The sequence below is a fragment of the Ananas comosus genome, linkage group 10 (assembly GCF_001540865.1).
Source record: "Ananas comosus cultivar F153 linkage group 10, ASM154086v1, whole genome shotgun sequence".
Lineage (NCBI taxonomy): Eukaryota > Viridiplantae > Streptophyta > Magnoliopsida > Poales > Bromeliaceae > Ananas > Ananas comosus.
The window spans coordinates 12,070,302-12,085,216 of NC_033630.1; positions in this window are offsets into that span (position 1 = coordinate 12,070,302).

Here is a 14,915-nt window from a genome sequence, read left to right on the forward strand (position 1 = left end):
AGAAAAATAAAATCACAGGTACTAAATTGATGCATTTTAAACCACAGTATACTAAAGTGAGAAAGTTCGGGTACTAAATTCATACACTTTAAACCATAAGATACTAAAGTGAAAAAATACGAAATCACGGGGTGGTATTTGTAATGTTTCCTAAAAAATATTTTATTTATAAAGATGTGAAAAGATGCGGAGGAGCCGTGTTGGTTTCGTGTGGGGCCTACATTCATAATATTTTTTATTATTATTATTTTTAATACCTTTTCCTCATGCTTAAATGTTGATGTGAGAGAGAGAGAGAGAGAGAGAGTAAGAGAGAGAGAGAGAGAGAGAGAGAGAGAGTTATGTGGTGAGGTGTGAGAGCGTTGCTCTTGACCTCTTTGTTATTCTAAGTCCACTCACACAAAACTCCTTGTTATTTCAAATCCACATCTACACATCCACACACACACAATGAAAAAAAAAAAAAAAAAAAAAAAAAAAAAATCAGTGGAGAGCTCTCGAACGATATTTTATTTAGCAACATCTGATTTATTATTATGTATTCAAAATTCATAATACTTTCTATTTTTAAATTTTAATTTTTTTAAAAAAGTTTAGTAGTAAAAGATACCTATCAAATTTTTTACATACAAATAAAACTTAGTAGAAAATTTAGTAGTAGAGATTACCTCTCTCTCTCTCTCTCTAAGGGGGGTGTAATACAAAATTATTATTATTATTATTATTTACATCCTTTTTGGCTCATGCTTAAATGTTGATGAGAGAGAGAAAGAGAGAGAGAGAGAGAGAGAGAGTAGGTGGTGAGAGGTGTGAGTTGTTGCTCTTGACCACTTTATTATTCTAAGTCCCCAATGTACACAACAAGTTATTCCAAGTCCACATCAACACGTCCACACACACACACACAACACACACACACACACACACACCCACACACACACAAATTTCGGTAAAAAGCTCTCCAACTATATCAATTATTATTAATAAAATTATTTAATTAATTTCATATAGGTATCGTTTGGCTCGGAAATAAATAAAAAGTGGCTATTCCAGAAATAGGTATAAATTGAGGTATAAGCAAGAATTAGATCAATTTTGTGTTTAATGAAAATTGGATTATTCTTTGAATTTAAAAAAATAACATTTGGTTAGATAAAATGGAATAAGAAAGATAGTGAATTTTTATAAATAAAAAATATTGATATTACTCTCTTATTATATTTGAATTTGAATTTTTAAATTTTTAAATTTTTAAAATAAGAATAGGGGTGGGAACAATTAATAAAAATAATTTATTATAATAAATTTATAATTTTTTTAAAATTCTACTTAAACTTAAATTTAATAAAAAGAATTTATTATAATATTTAAATATAATTTATTATAATATTTAAATATAAATAATATGTATTATATATATAACATATTATATTTACAATAAAAATAATATATTATATCTAACATATTATATTTATATAATTTAGTTTTAATTCAATTTATAATTTTAATTAAGTTTGAAATTAAATATTGGAATAGCACTATTCCACCAAAATGGTGAAATAGCAAATCCACTTGCTATTCCGGAATAATCGGGAGTAGCAAGGTTTGATCGTTATAAAATATCCTGGCCAAATTTTATCCCGTTTGGCGGAATAGTGGGGATAACTTTCGTTATCCCCGCTTATCCCCAAACCAAACGAGGCCAGAGTTTAGAGATTTAAAATTTAAAATTTTGAAGTTTAAAGTTTGAAAATAAATATTATAAGTTAAAATTAAAATTTAGAATTTAAAATATAAAATATAAAATTTGAAATTTAAAACTTTTAAATTTGAAAGTATAAAAATTTTAAATTTGATATCAAAATTAAAATTTTATATTATATTATTATTATATCTATTATTATATATAGAGGGGGGAGAGAGAGTAAAGGAGGGTTTAGGAGGACACGTGTCACCCTTTGGTCCTCCAAACCCTCCTTTAATGTAGTAAAAAAGAATAGATTTAGCAATATTTATTTTATTATTATGTATTAATTTTATCTCTATTTAAAATTTATAATACTTTTTTATTAAGATTTTTTTGGGTTTAGAGTTTATTCAAAATAACTAACAATTCTTTAAATAAGAACAAAACTTATCTATACCTCTATACTGCTATATTTATTTATTTATTTATACATTATTTTTCATACAGTTTATCACATGGCAATTTCTCTTTCACCCTCTTTCAACTTCACCCTCTTTCTACTTCTTAATATTTCGCCTTCTCATCCTTATATCTGTAAGATAATGTATCATATGATCCATTTTTATATAAACAAATTATTTTTAAAAAAATAAAACAAAATCTCTTCATATTCCTTTTTATAACAATTTTTTTTTAAACTTTATTTGTGCACAATAAGGGTTAATTTTTTGTATTTTTTAATTTTTTTTAAAAAAAAATATTGTGTAGAGATTGAAACTAGGGTTTCGAGAATCGTGGTGGCGCGGCAAGGTGAAGTACGATGGATTTGGAGTCGATGAGGGGGAAGGAGCGGTGGGTGTGGGGGGATTCATACGGAGTCGACGTGACGGTGACCAAAGAGAAGCTCGAGCCGGCAATGGCGGTGGAGGCGACGCAGAGAACGGGAATCACCTCTCCGCTTTTGGCAGCGTGATCAAAATGCGTATGAAATAGTAATTATATTACTGCTTCTTTCATTATTGTTATTTATAATTTATTAATTTGCTGCTGCAAATTTTGTTATATTTGTACATATCTATTTTATATTTTCAATTTGTATTTATTGATGTCTTATGATAAGTCAAAAAATATTAAAATTTTAACTTTGTCAATATTCTATCTTCTATATATAGCATTAGCCCGCCGCAATGCGCGGGTAATTTCACTAGTAATACATAATAGGAGCTGCCGAATAAGTTTCAGAGCTCACAACAAACCTCTCTCTCTCTAGAGGTTGTAATACAAAATTATTATTATTTTTATTATTATTATTATTATTATTTACTCTCTTTTTGGCTCATGCTTAAATGTTGATGAGAGAGAGACAGAGAGAGAGAGAGAGAGAGAGAGAGAGTAGGTGGTGAGGTGTGAATTGTTTGCTCTTGACCTCTTTATTATTCTAAGTCCCCACAGTGCACAACAAGCGACTCCAAGTATCAACTATCAACATGTCCACACACACACACACAACACACACACACGCACACAAATTTCAATGAAAAGCTCTCCAAAAATGTCATATTTAGCAATATTTATTTCATTATTATGTATTAATTTTATCTCCATTAAAAATTTAGGGTTAATTTTATATATGTTTCTATAAACATAGTGAATAATAAATATATTCCTACAAAGTTCAACTTCCATATATTGTCTCTACAAAATCTTGATATTTTCAAATATGTCTCTACCGTTAGAATCCGTTAAAAAAAGTTAGTTAACCATAAATTAAATACTTAACCCTAGTTAGTTTTTGACATTTTTACCCCTTTATATTACACTAGTATGGCTTTTAGAGGGATATATTTGTGATGGCAAAATTGAAAATATAAACGGTTCTCTAATGGTAACAAACCAGAGAGACATATTTGAAAACATTAGGACTTTTATAGGAACAATATATGAAAGTTGAAATTTATAGGGATATATTTGTCATTCACTATGTTTGCAGGAATATATATGAAATTAACCCTAAAATTTAAAATACTTTTTTATTATGATTTTTTTGGGTTTAGAGTTTATTCAAAATAACCAAAAGAATCTTTAAATAAAAACAAAACTTATCTATTTCTCTATACTTACTTATATATTATTTCTCATGCAGTTTGTCACGTGGCAATTTCTCCTTTACCCCCTTCCCACTCCTTGATGTTTCATCTTCTCATCCTTATCTCTGTACGATGCTTTATTTTTCCATCTGTCCACTTTCTAATTAATGTATCCATATGATCCATAATCATTTAAAAAAAATAAAATAAGATCTCTTCATACTCCTTTTTATCACAATTTTTTTTTGCTTTTTTGTGCACAATAAGGGTTAATTTTTTTATTTTTTTATTTTTTTTATTTTTTAAAATTGTGTATAGATTGAAACTAGGGTTTCGAGAGGTGAAGTACGACGGATTTCGAGTCGATGAGGGGATTTGGAGTCGATGAGGGGGAAGAAGAGGTGGGTGTGGTGGCACTGTGAGGTGAAGTACGATGGATTTGGGGTCGATGAGGGGTAAGAAGAGGTGGGTGTGGGGGGATCCGTATGGAATCGACGTGACCGTGACCAAAGAGAAGCTCGAGCCGACAATAGCGGTGGAGGCGACGCAAAGAACGGGAATCGCCTCTCCGCTCTTGGCAGCACGATCAAAATGCGTATGAAATAGTAATTCTATTACTGCTTCTTTCCTTATTGTTATTTATAATTTATTTGCTGCTATAAATTTTATTATATTTGTACATATCTGTTTTATATTATTTATTTGTATTTATTGATGTCTTATGGTAAGTCAAAAAGTATTAAAATTTTAACTTTGTCAATCTTCTATCTTCTATAGTATTAGCCCGCCGCAATGCGCTGATAACTTCACTAGTAAATACATAATAAGAGCTGCCGAACGTTTCGGAGCTCACACAATCCTCTCTCTCTCTCTCTCTCTCTCTCTCTCTCTCTCTCTCTAAGGGGGTGTAATGCAAATTTTTTTAGAGTTAATTTTATACGGTTTCTTGTAAATATATCGAATAACAAATATGTCAAATAAATGACATGATATATTTGCTATCACAAATGTGTTCCTTAAAAAATTCTAACAATTAGAATTATATAAAAATGTCCTCCCAAAAATTTTCAACAGTTATTTTCTTTCTTTCTACCATGCATCACAAATAATATAAGAGAGGTAAAAGGTCAATTTATCTAATTCACTAATCAGAGTCAAGTATTTACCTATGGTTAACTATAATTTCTAATGGTAGTAAAAGTATATTTGAAAATATTATGACTTTTATAAAAATAAATATAAAAAAATTAAACTTTATAAAAATATATTTGCTATTCAATATATTTACAGCAAATGGTACGCAATTAACTTTATTATTATTATTATTATTATATTTTTCCCCCTTTCTCCCTCATGCATAAATGTTGATGAGAGAGAGAGAGAGTATTATTATTATATTTTTTCCCCCTTTCTCCCTCATGCATAAATGTTGATGAGAGAGAGAGAGAGAAAGGATGTGAGGTGTGAGTGTTGCTATCAAGAAGGGGACACTATGACCTCTCTTTTTTTGTTCTACATCCACTCACCCACTATTATTTATTTGTTATGTTCCAAGTCAAGTCCATGTACACACATCAACATAGGAAAAAATTCAGTGGGGGAGCTGTCCAATATTGTGGTATTAAGCAGTTTTTGATTTGCTGTCCTACGTTAATTTTATTTCTATATAATAATTATAATTTATTTTTATAAAATTNGAGAAAAGATCACTCTCAATTCTTGATAAGAGCATAAATGCATTAAAATTAAGGAAAGGGACATTGCACACTCATGTGAGGGTGTGCATTATCTTATTGTACACTTCACATCAGCATTATACTTGTGATGTTGAAATAAAATTTTGAAAGAAAAAAAAGTGATGCAAAATACTGAAATATTCAGAGCATATTCTTTCTTTTAGGGATGTCAATGGGTAAGGATATCCGAAAATTATCGAGTTTATCCGAGCTAAACGGGTATGGATTTGATTATGGGTATAAAAAATAAAAATCCGACAGATATAGATACGGATATGAATTTTGAATTTACCTGACCTGAACCCGAACCCAAACCCGAATAAATTATATATATACATAATTTATTTTTATTTATTTATATAATATATAAAATATTTAATAATTTTTATCTCTTAAATCTTCATCCAACGGTATGAATTTTTAAAACTCATCGGGTTTAGATCCGTGTTCGGATTTCGAATTTTTGGTCAGCTACGAATATGGGTACGAATTGTTAAAACCCGCCGGATTCAGATCCAGGTTCGGGTTTTAATTTGATTTTCGAGTTTGGGGTTTGGCTTTTTGAAAACCTGACCCAAACCCGACCCGTTGACATCCCTAGGGGTGTGTATGGTTCATCAGAAAAGTATGAAAAAAAAAATTTTGAGAAAAAGTTTTTTATGGAAAAAAAAATTTCTCAATTTTTCTTCTGATTAATTCAAAACAAAGTTTTTTTGAAATGCTTCTTTCTAAATTTTCTAAAAAGTTAGCATTTTCAATTTGAGGGAAAAAAAAAGTTTCCTAAGGAAAATACTTTTTATTTGTAGTTTCGTTTTTTGCATATAAAATTTGAAAAATAAAAACACTACTTTTCTACCAAATAAGAAAAAAAAAGTCTTTGGCCTATTTAAATAAGGTAAAAAAATATACAAAACTTATCTGAACTATAAATTATTTTGAATCGACTCTTTGACATTTCAAAATTTTGATTTTACTATCCAGCTAGCCAATTTGTTTGATTTGCGTCAATCACCGGCATTGTGACTTTAAAACTTGATACAATTGACACAAATCAATTTTACAAATTTTTTTTGAACTAGTCCCCTAAGCTATAATTTTTGTTTTTGATTGATTAATTGCTCCTCAACTAATAATTATTCTTTAAAACTGAGTGGTTTAAAATTACCAAATTGATTAGTAATTCCATAAAATTTAATACTTTAAACTGATTTGTAACGAATTAAACTAAATTAATCAACTTATTACTCTCTAAGTGAGGCATGAAATTTAACAAATTTTTTTAAACTTTAATTAACTAGAAAACTCATATTCAAAAAAAAGGTAAATAAATAAAGTTCAGGGGTCTATTTTTGAATGTCTTATAATTGAGGTGTCTTCATACATTTTTACCTAACGTGCATGGCCAATAAATAAATAAATAAATAAATAAAAAGAATCAGTGCATGAGACGCGTAGAATTAAATTACTCACATGCTAAAATAAAATAACTAGTAATGGTTTCACACAAAAGCTTTAGTATAAAAGAGAATTGAAAAAAATAATATAAAAAAAAAAAACACAAAACAAAACAAAAGTAGGGGATAGAGATGTGGATGTGCGGGTATCTGAAGTTTTTTGTATGTAATTTAACGAAACATTAACAAAAAAACTGACGAAAAGATAAAAATAAAACCACATGACACTAACTCGATACTGGACTTTGGGTTGAACTGGACTTTGGGTTGAATTGAAGTTCGGTCAAAACTACTTTTTCTCCGCTGTTTGTTTCGTAGTTATGAAAGTAAAGTTCCATCAGTTTTACTATTTATTTGGTAGGAAGTGTATAATATAAAACTATAATATATATATAAATAATAAATATTTTAATAAATAAAAATAATATAATTATATTTTTATATAATTAAAATTTAATTTAAAACAATTAAATTATTTTTTCATACATAAATTATAGCAATACAATAATAAAATTATAAAGTAAAAAATATTAATACTTAATTAATCAATTTTTATCATATTTTAAATATACAAACTAAATACAAAATTATTAAAACTTAACTAATCAATTTTTATCATATTTTAGATATATTAACTGAATAAAAAAAATAATTAGTAACATAATTAAATATATTTAAATATAACTAGTATTATCTATTATATTATTTTATTATTTTTTTTCATTTTTCTTCACCGTAATTTACTTCAGCCCTAATTGAGATTAACTCGAGTTTCGACTGTAACTTTTTTACGGCGAACCAAACAATGGAAGTGATCGTTTAGCGCGGAAACGACTTTCCCCCTCTCCACTTCCACCCCACTTCCATCGAAACAAACATACCCTAAATCACAGGACAATGAAGTGAGAAAGTGTAAAACCGCAGGTGTGGTATTTGAATTTATCCCTTTTATTAATGATAATAATTTTTTTTATATCTTATCCATCACGTGGGATAATGGAAAAGAATCTATCTAATATATATATGTGATGGGAAATGTGATGTGACTTTAATGTGAAGCATTTAAAACCACACGTAAAGACCTTTTGGGGGTCTACGTTGTAGATAAGAATCATCATTGCATGCACCCAATGCATTGATAAACATCATATAGCTGATATAAATATTATATAATATTTTAATTATTAGTATATTCTCAATCGCAATATTTATATTATTTTTATAGGGGCAATTGCTTATATGTCCCTGAAAGGTTCCTGACTTTTCAGTTTATTCTTCTTAGTAGGGGTGGAAACGAGCCGAGCTCGAGCGAGCTTACCTCGGCTCAAATTCGGCTTGAAATTAATTTCGAGCCTAAATTTAAGCTCAAGCTTGGATTGAAATTAATTCGAGCCGAGCTCGAGCGAGCCTAATTTCGAGTCGAACGAGCTCGAGCCCTAAACGAGCCGCTTGAAATTCTCAACATCATACGATCAATAGTTTAATTTGTATAGAACATTATCTATAATTTGATATAAAAATATGTCTAATAGTTCAAAGTACAAAATAATTATATAAAAAATAGTATTATAATATAAAAAAAAATAATTTATGAGTTGAATATCTAATCTTTTCAGCCTCACATGTCTTTTCTTCCGCCTTTAATCTCCATATTATTCATTTTTATTTATGCAATCAAAAATAACTAAATTATATAGATAAATATTGGATTAAACTATCCAATTATATATAATTAAAATTAAAATTTATATGAATAATAATTTTTTACTTTAAAAATATTCTGTATATTTTCTCAAGTATACAATTAATAGCAAGGTAGGCAACGGCGAGCATATACTGTTATTTAGTAACTTGAAGGGCTTCCGGCTTGGCCACTTAGGGTGAGAGACAGAAAAAGAGAAAGAATGAAACATATTAAAAATTTAAACTCTGTAAAAGAAAGAAAGAAAGAAAAAATATATAAATTAAGTGAAATTTCGCTCTTTTATTTGTCTATTAGGTTTGTTTTTATAGGCCAACAACATTAGCCTAATTTTAACTAAACTTAGATTATTCACTCAGCCTAAATATAATTAAAATATATTATATTTATATATTTTTTAATATATATATATATATATATATATATATATATTCGAGCTTTTCGAGCTTTTCGAGCCTAATTCGAACGAGCCGAGTAATACTCAAGCTCGGCTTGAAATGAATTTCGAGCTTTTTTTTTGTTCAAGCTCGGCTTATTTAATTTCGAGTCGAGCTCGAGCGAGCCAAATATCGAGTCGAACGCGAGTCGAACACGAGCCGGCTCGCTCATTTGCCAGCCCTACTTCTTAGAAGATTAATATTGAAAATATTTTTTCTACGTTCCAATATATTTCTAATATACTCATAGAGTTAAAATTTGTTACTTAACTATATTATCTCTATAAAATTACTATTTTTCCCTTTCAAATATACCGTTCCACCATCACTGACTTTCTTATTTGCCCTTAAAGTCAGGGTCTCAAAAAGTATTTTAACTTTTGGTCTTTTCCAATATACCCCTCTACCGTCACCAATATTTTTTATTTGCTCTTAAGTTAAGGGCAAAATTTGCATTTTAATTTTGTTTAACTGTAGTAGATATTTAACTCATATTTAACCCAAGTTAACTTAACAGGAGATAACTGTGGGAATATTTTACAATAACTATAGAACATATGAGGGGTATTTTAGAAATAAAAAAGAAGTAGGAAATAAATCGAAAATTTTCAAACGTACGAAGGGTATATAGGCAATTATCCCATTTCTATATTACTAATATATCAATAATTAGCCAACTATTGTATTAATAATTTTGAAAGTTCAGATAAAAAATTGCAGAAATTCTTAAAGATTGAGGAGCAAATTGTCCATCAACTCATAGTTTGAGGACCAAATTAATGTGCAATTTACCCTATATATATATATATATATATATAAAACAAATTTTTAAGGGAAAACTTCAAAAAACCCCCCTGTGGTTTCTTAATTTCTCACTTTGCCCCCCTGTGGTTTAAATGTATCAATTTGTCCTCCTGTAGTTTTGTTTTTCTCTTTTTCTTATCAATTTCATTATTTTTTTTCTTTAAATTAGTAATAAAGTTAAAATTAAAGGGTACTAAAGTGAATATTTGATAAATATAGATGGGTATCTGAAGTTTTTTGTATATAATTTAACGAAATATTAACGAAAAAGCTATCAAAAAGATAAAAACGAAACCACAGAGGGGCAAATTGATACACTTTAAACTACAGGGGGGCAAAGTGAGAAACTACGAAACCACAGGGAGGGTTTTGAAGTTTTGCCAATTTTTAAAAGTGTTGACTAGTCAAAGAATTGCTTTTATTTTATTTTATTTTATTTTATCTTCTTTTATTTTCTAACACCTGATTCATTTCACATTTTTGGTCGGTAATCAGTACTTTCCCAAGCCATTTTAACTTAGTAAAATACTTTGGTCCGAAACTAATGCCTTATTATGAGTTCTGTAGAGGTTAGATGCAAAATAATATTATGGGCATGTATGGTGATGGTTATTCGTAATTTTTATTAAATATTTTGTCATATTATAAGAAAATTCTATCAGAGAATTCACATATGACGTCGACCGGATTGAGGTTTCATTTGAATGCATAAACATCTTATTTGACATATTTTTTTTATTTTAGTCGAAAAGTCTACATTAGATTCATAGCTTTTAATCACATTTCAAAAAAATCTTTATAAGAGCGAATAAGTGATTATTAAATATTATATTCTGACATTCAAATAGGGACTAAATAATAATAAAAGTTATAAATAACTATCAATTTAATTATATATTTTGATCATTAAACAAATTATTAAATTCGTGAGCCGTCTTCTAAAAACTTAAGTTTTTACATTAATCAACTATTTCACATCATATCATAGTAACTTAATTATTCATATTTCATGGAATTTTTAATGGTAGATTTTTACGGTAAAATAAATAAATTTGAAAAACCAAAACAATGCGTCATATTAAATCATAGGATAAAATTCAAATATCACCTCTGTGGTTTTATACTTTCTCACTTTAGCACTATATGGTTTAAAGCGTATCAATTTAGTACTCTGTGATTTTTTTTTTCTTTTCGCCAGCCCCTCCGTTAATTTTTTATTAAATCATATAAAAAAAACTTCAGATATTCACCTATAGTTTATCGAATATTCACTTTAATATCCTTTAGTTTTAACTTTGTCATTGATTTAACGAAAAAAGTTAGTGGAGGAGATAACAGAAAAAGAAAAATAAAACCACAGAATACGAAAGTAATACAGTTTAAATCACAAAGAATCAAAGTGAGAAAGTGCGAAAAATAAAGGTGGTATTTAAAGTTTTTTCAAAATCATATGAAACAAAATATTTATGACGACACAATTGGGACATTTTGAAATTTCTTATGACGCTAACATTGATTTTTTTTTATTTTTTAGTCCTAATATATTTCATATGAAACACGTGTGTAAAATTCCACGCGGATCGGTCTAGAAATGACACCTAGACGGGACAATGAGATGTGGCATGATAAGAAACTTTCATTTATTTTATTTTTATTTTTTCGGGAACACATCCACGTGTATGAATTTATTATTATTTATACGGAGAGATAAGAAACTTCATGGGAAGTGGTCACCAACATCCAAATTCGACAATGGTGGTGGTTGGATATAAGTATAATTAAATAGGGTTAATTGCGCACAAGCTTCTATAAATATAGTGAATTATAAATATATTCTTACATAGTTTTAACTTTTATACATTGTCTTTATAAGAATTTTAATGTTTTCAAATATATTCCTGTCGTTGGAATCCGTTAGAAAAATTTAGTTAACCATAGATTAAATACTTAATACTAGTTAGTTTATAGATAACTTGACATTTTTACCCCTCTTATATTATACTGTTCTGGTTTTTGAACGGACATTTGTAATGTCAAAATTGAAAACATAAATAGTTTTTTAACGGTTTTCTAAGGGTAACAAACTAGAGCGATATATTTAAAAATATTAGAACTTTTATAAAGACAATATATGAAAATTAAACTTTGTAGGAATATATTTGCAATTCACTATGTTTGCGGAAACCTGTATGCATTTAACCCTAAATAAATACAATAAAATAAAAAACTATAAAAAAATATTTAATATATTTTTAAAAATTTTAAAACATATAATTTTTTTATGATTGATCGAAATGTATTTATTAATCTTTTAAAATTTTTCCAAATATTTTTAAACCTCTAAAGGTCTATTAATGGGATTTAGAGTTTGAATAAGTATTTTGATAATTTAAGGATAAATTTGAAAGTAGTAGTTAGGAGTAAATAAGCTACAGACCCAAAATAGATGTACTTAAAATACAGTGATTATAATTATATATTTCATTTGATTGAATAGAGAAAAAAATATTGTAACGGTAAATAATTTTTTCGTAGTTGTATATAATTGAGAAATATTTTTATAAAACCGTATATGGTTTAAATTCTTTTTGAAGGTTATTCGGGAAGTAAGATTATCTTCTATTTTTTTTGGCTAAATTATATAAAACCCTCTTGTCAAAATTCGATTTTTAACTTTCTCTTCCTGTCATTTAAAAATCTACACTTTGCCTCCTTGTAAAATAAAAAATATTCACTTCGCCCCCTGCCGTTAGTAATCCGTTAGGGTTCCGTTTATAAATATTATTATATATTTTTTATGCCAAAAATGCTCTCTTCTTTTCTGTGAACACAGTAAGAGCCAAAATGATGAGGGGCAAAATTGTCATTTTATCATTACAGTTCACACTGTATTCCTTGTAAATATTTTTCTTTTTATAAGGGGGCAAAGTATAGGTTTTTAAACGACAGAAAAAAAAAAGTGAAAAATCGAATTTTGACTGAAGAGTTTTCTATAATTTAGCCTTTTTTTTTAATAAAGTTATCTAGCTACTACTGCAATTAAACCTCCTTATGTAGTTACAATTGCAGAAATTAAATTTAAATATATCAAATAAAATATTACACTTCAAACAACTAAATATTCCCTTAAATATTTTATTATTATTTTTAAAATTTTTATTTATTTATTTATTTATTTATTTATTAGCTGCAACGCTTCCTTGAAGTCAATTCATGTAGAATAATAATTTCCAAAAAAATTACTCCCCCATACTGCAAAACATATATAAAATTATTATATTATTTTTTATTAATTTTTTTTTTACTATCTCACATTGCCCACTAGAATTAACTTAGACTATGTCACACATGAGAGGGACTTGGAAACCTTATTAAACGTATGAATATTTTATTCAGTATATATTTTCTTAATTTACTCAAAAAAATTGATAGTATTTGATAAATACGAGTGCGACCAAAATAGCATATAACATAATTTCGCCACCAAATTATTTTTTTAAAATAAGATAAATCACCTTGCAAGTGGGAGATGCTATGCGAGCAAATCACGAATGCCACGACTTTTTAAAAAATAAAAATCAAACTCCTAACTTCCAACAATTTTTTTTTTTTGTTTTTTTAATCTCACACCATAAAGTTATCAGTAGTGAATAACTTATTCCGACATTCAAATCAAACCGAACTAAAAGCTCACGACCACTATAATACTTAGAGATGTCAACAGGTCCGATTCGGAGAGGATTTTCAAAAATCCGAACCCGAACCCGACTCCAAACCCGAGACCCGAACCCAAACCCGACGGATTTTAAAAATCTATATCCAAACCTGAACCTGACCAAAAATTCGGAACTCGAACCCGAATCCAAANTCAAAATACAAATTCAAATATAACATCAATTTTATATATATATATATATATATATATATATATATATATAATGCAAAATAAATTCGGATTCGGATCAGGTTCGGATTTGGATCCGGTACAGTCAAAAATCGCATTTTTATTTTTTATATCCATATCTGAATCCATATTCATTTAGCATTGAATATATCCGCTCCATTATGATTCGAATTCGGTTAAAATTTCGAGTATCTGTACCTATTGAAAACCCAATTTTAGATACCAATTTATTAAGGATCGCAAAATGGCCCTTCCTATCGAATTGATCTTTCAAACTAATTTGTAACCTTATTATACACACCTTTTTTTAGATATTGTGGTTTATAGTTTTCGCTTGTTTTAAAATATGAGTAAACTTCAAATACCACCCCTATGATTTCGTACTTTCTTATTTTAATATTCTGTGATTTAAAGTGTATTAATTTAGTACCCTGTGATTTTTTTTTTTTGTCAGATTTTTTTTCGTTAAATCGATGACAAAGTTAAAACTAAAAGGTATTAAAGTAAATATTTGATAAACCTAGATAGGGTATCTGAAGTTTTCTATATATATAATTGAACGAAATGTTAACCGACGAAAAGAGAAATAAAACCACGGAGTACTAAATTAATACACTTTACACCGCAGGATACTAAAATAAAAAAGTGCGACATATAGGTGGTATTTGAAGTTTACCATTAAAATATTAAAAATAAAACGTACAAAACTTATCTGAACTATGGACCATTTTGAATTGCCTACCTAACCTTTCAAAATTTTGATTCAAGTACCCAACAATTTCAACTTGGTTGGTTTGAGTCAATCAATAAGTATTTTGACTTCAAAATATAAACTAATTACTTATTTTACTGAATTAATAGTTGCGGAAATTGCATGAAATACATTTAACTAATCGAAAAAATTGAAAGGTTGGGCAGTAGAATCAAAATTTTGAAAGATTGAGTAGCTAACTCAAAATGGTTTATAGTTATTTATAAGTTCTGTACGTTTTTACCAAATAACAATCATTAGAGATACGCTTAGAAGGTGTATACTCAGAGTTAAAAGATTTAAAGAGGAGCCACCACAAAGAAACACACTAAGCACTAAAGTTGCTCACAAAA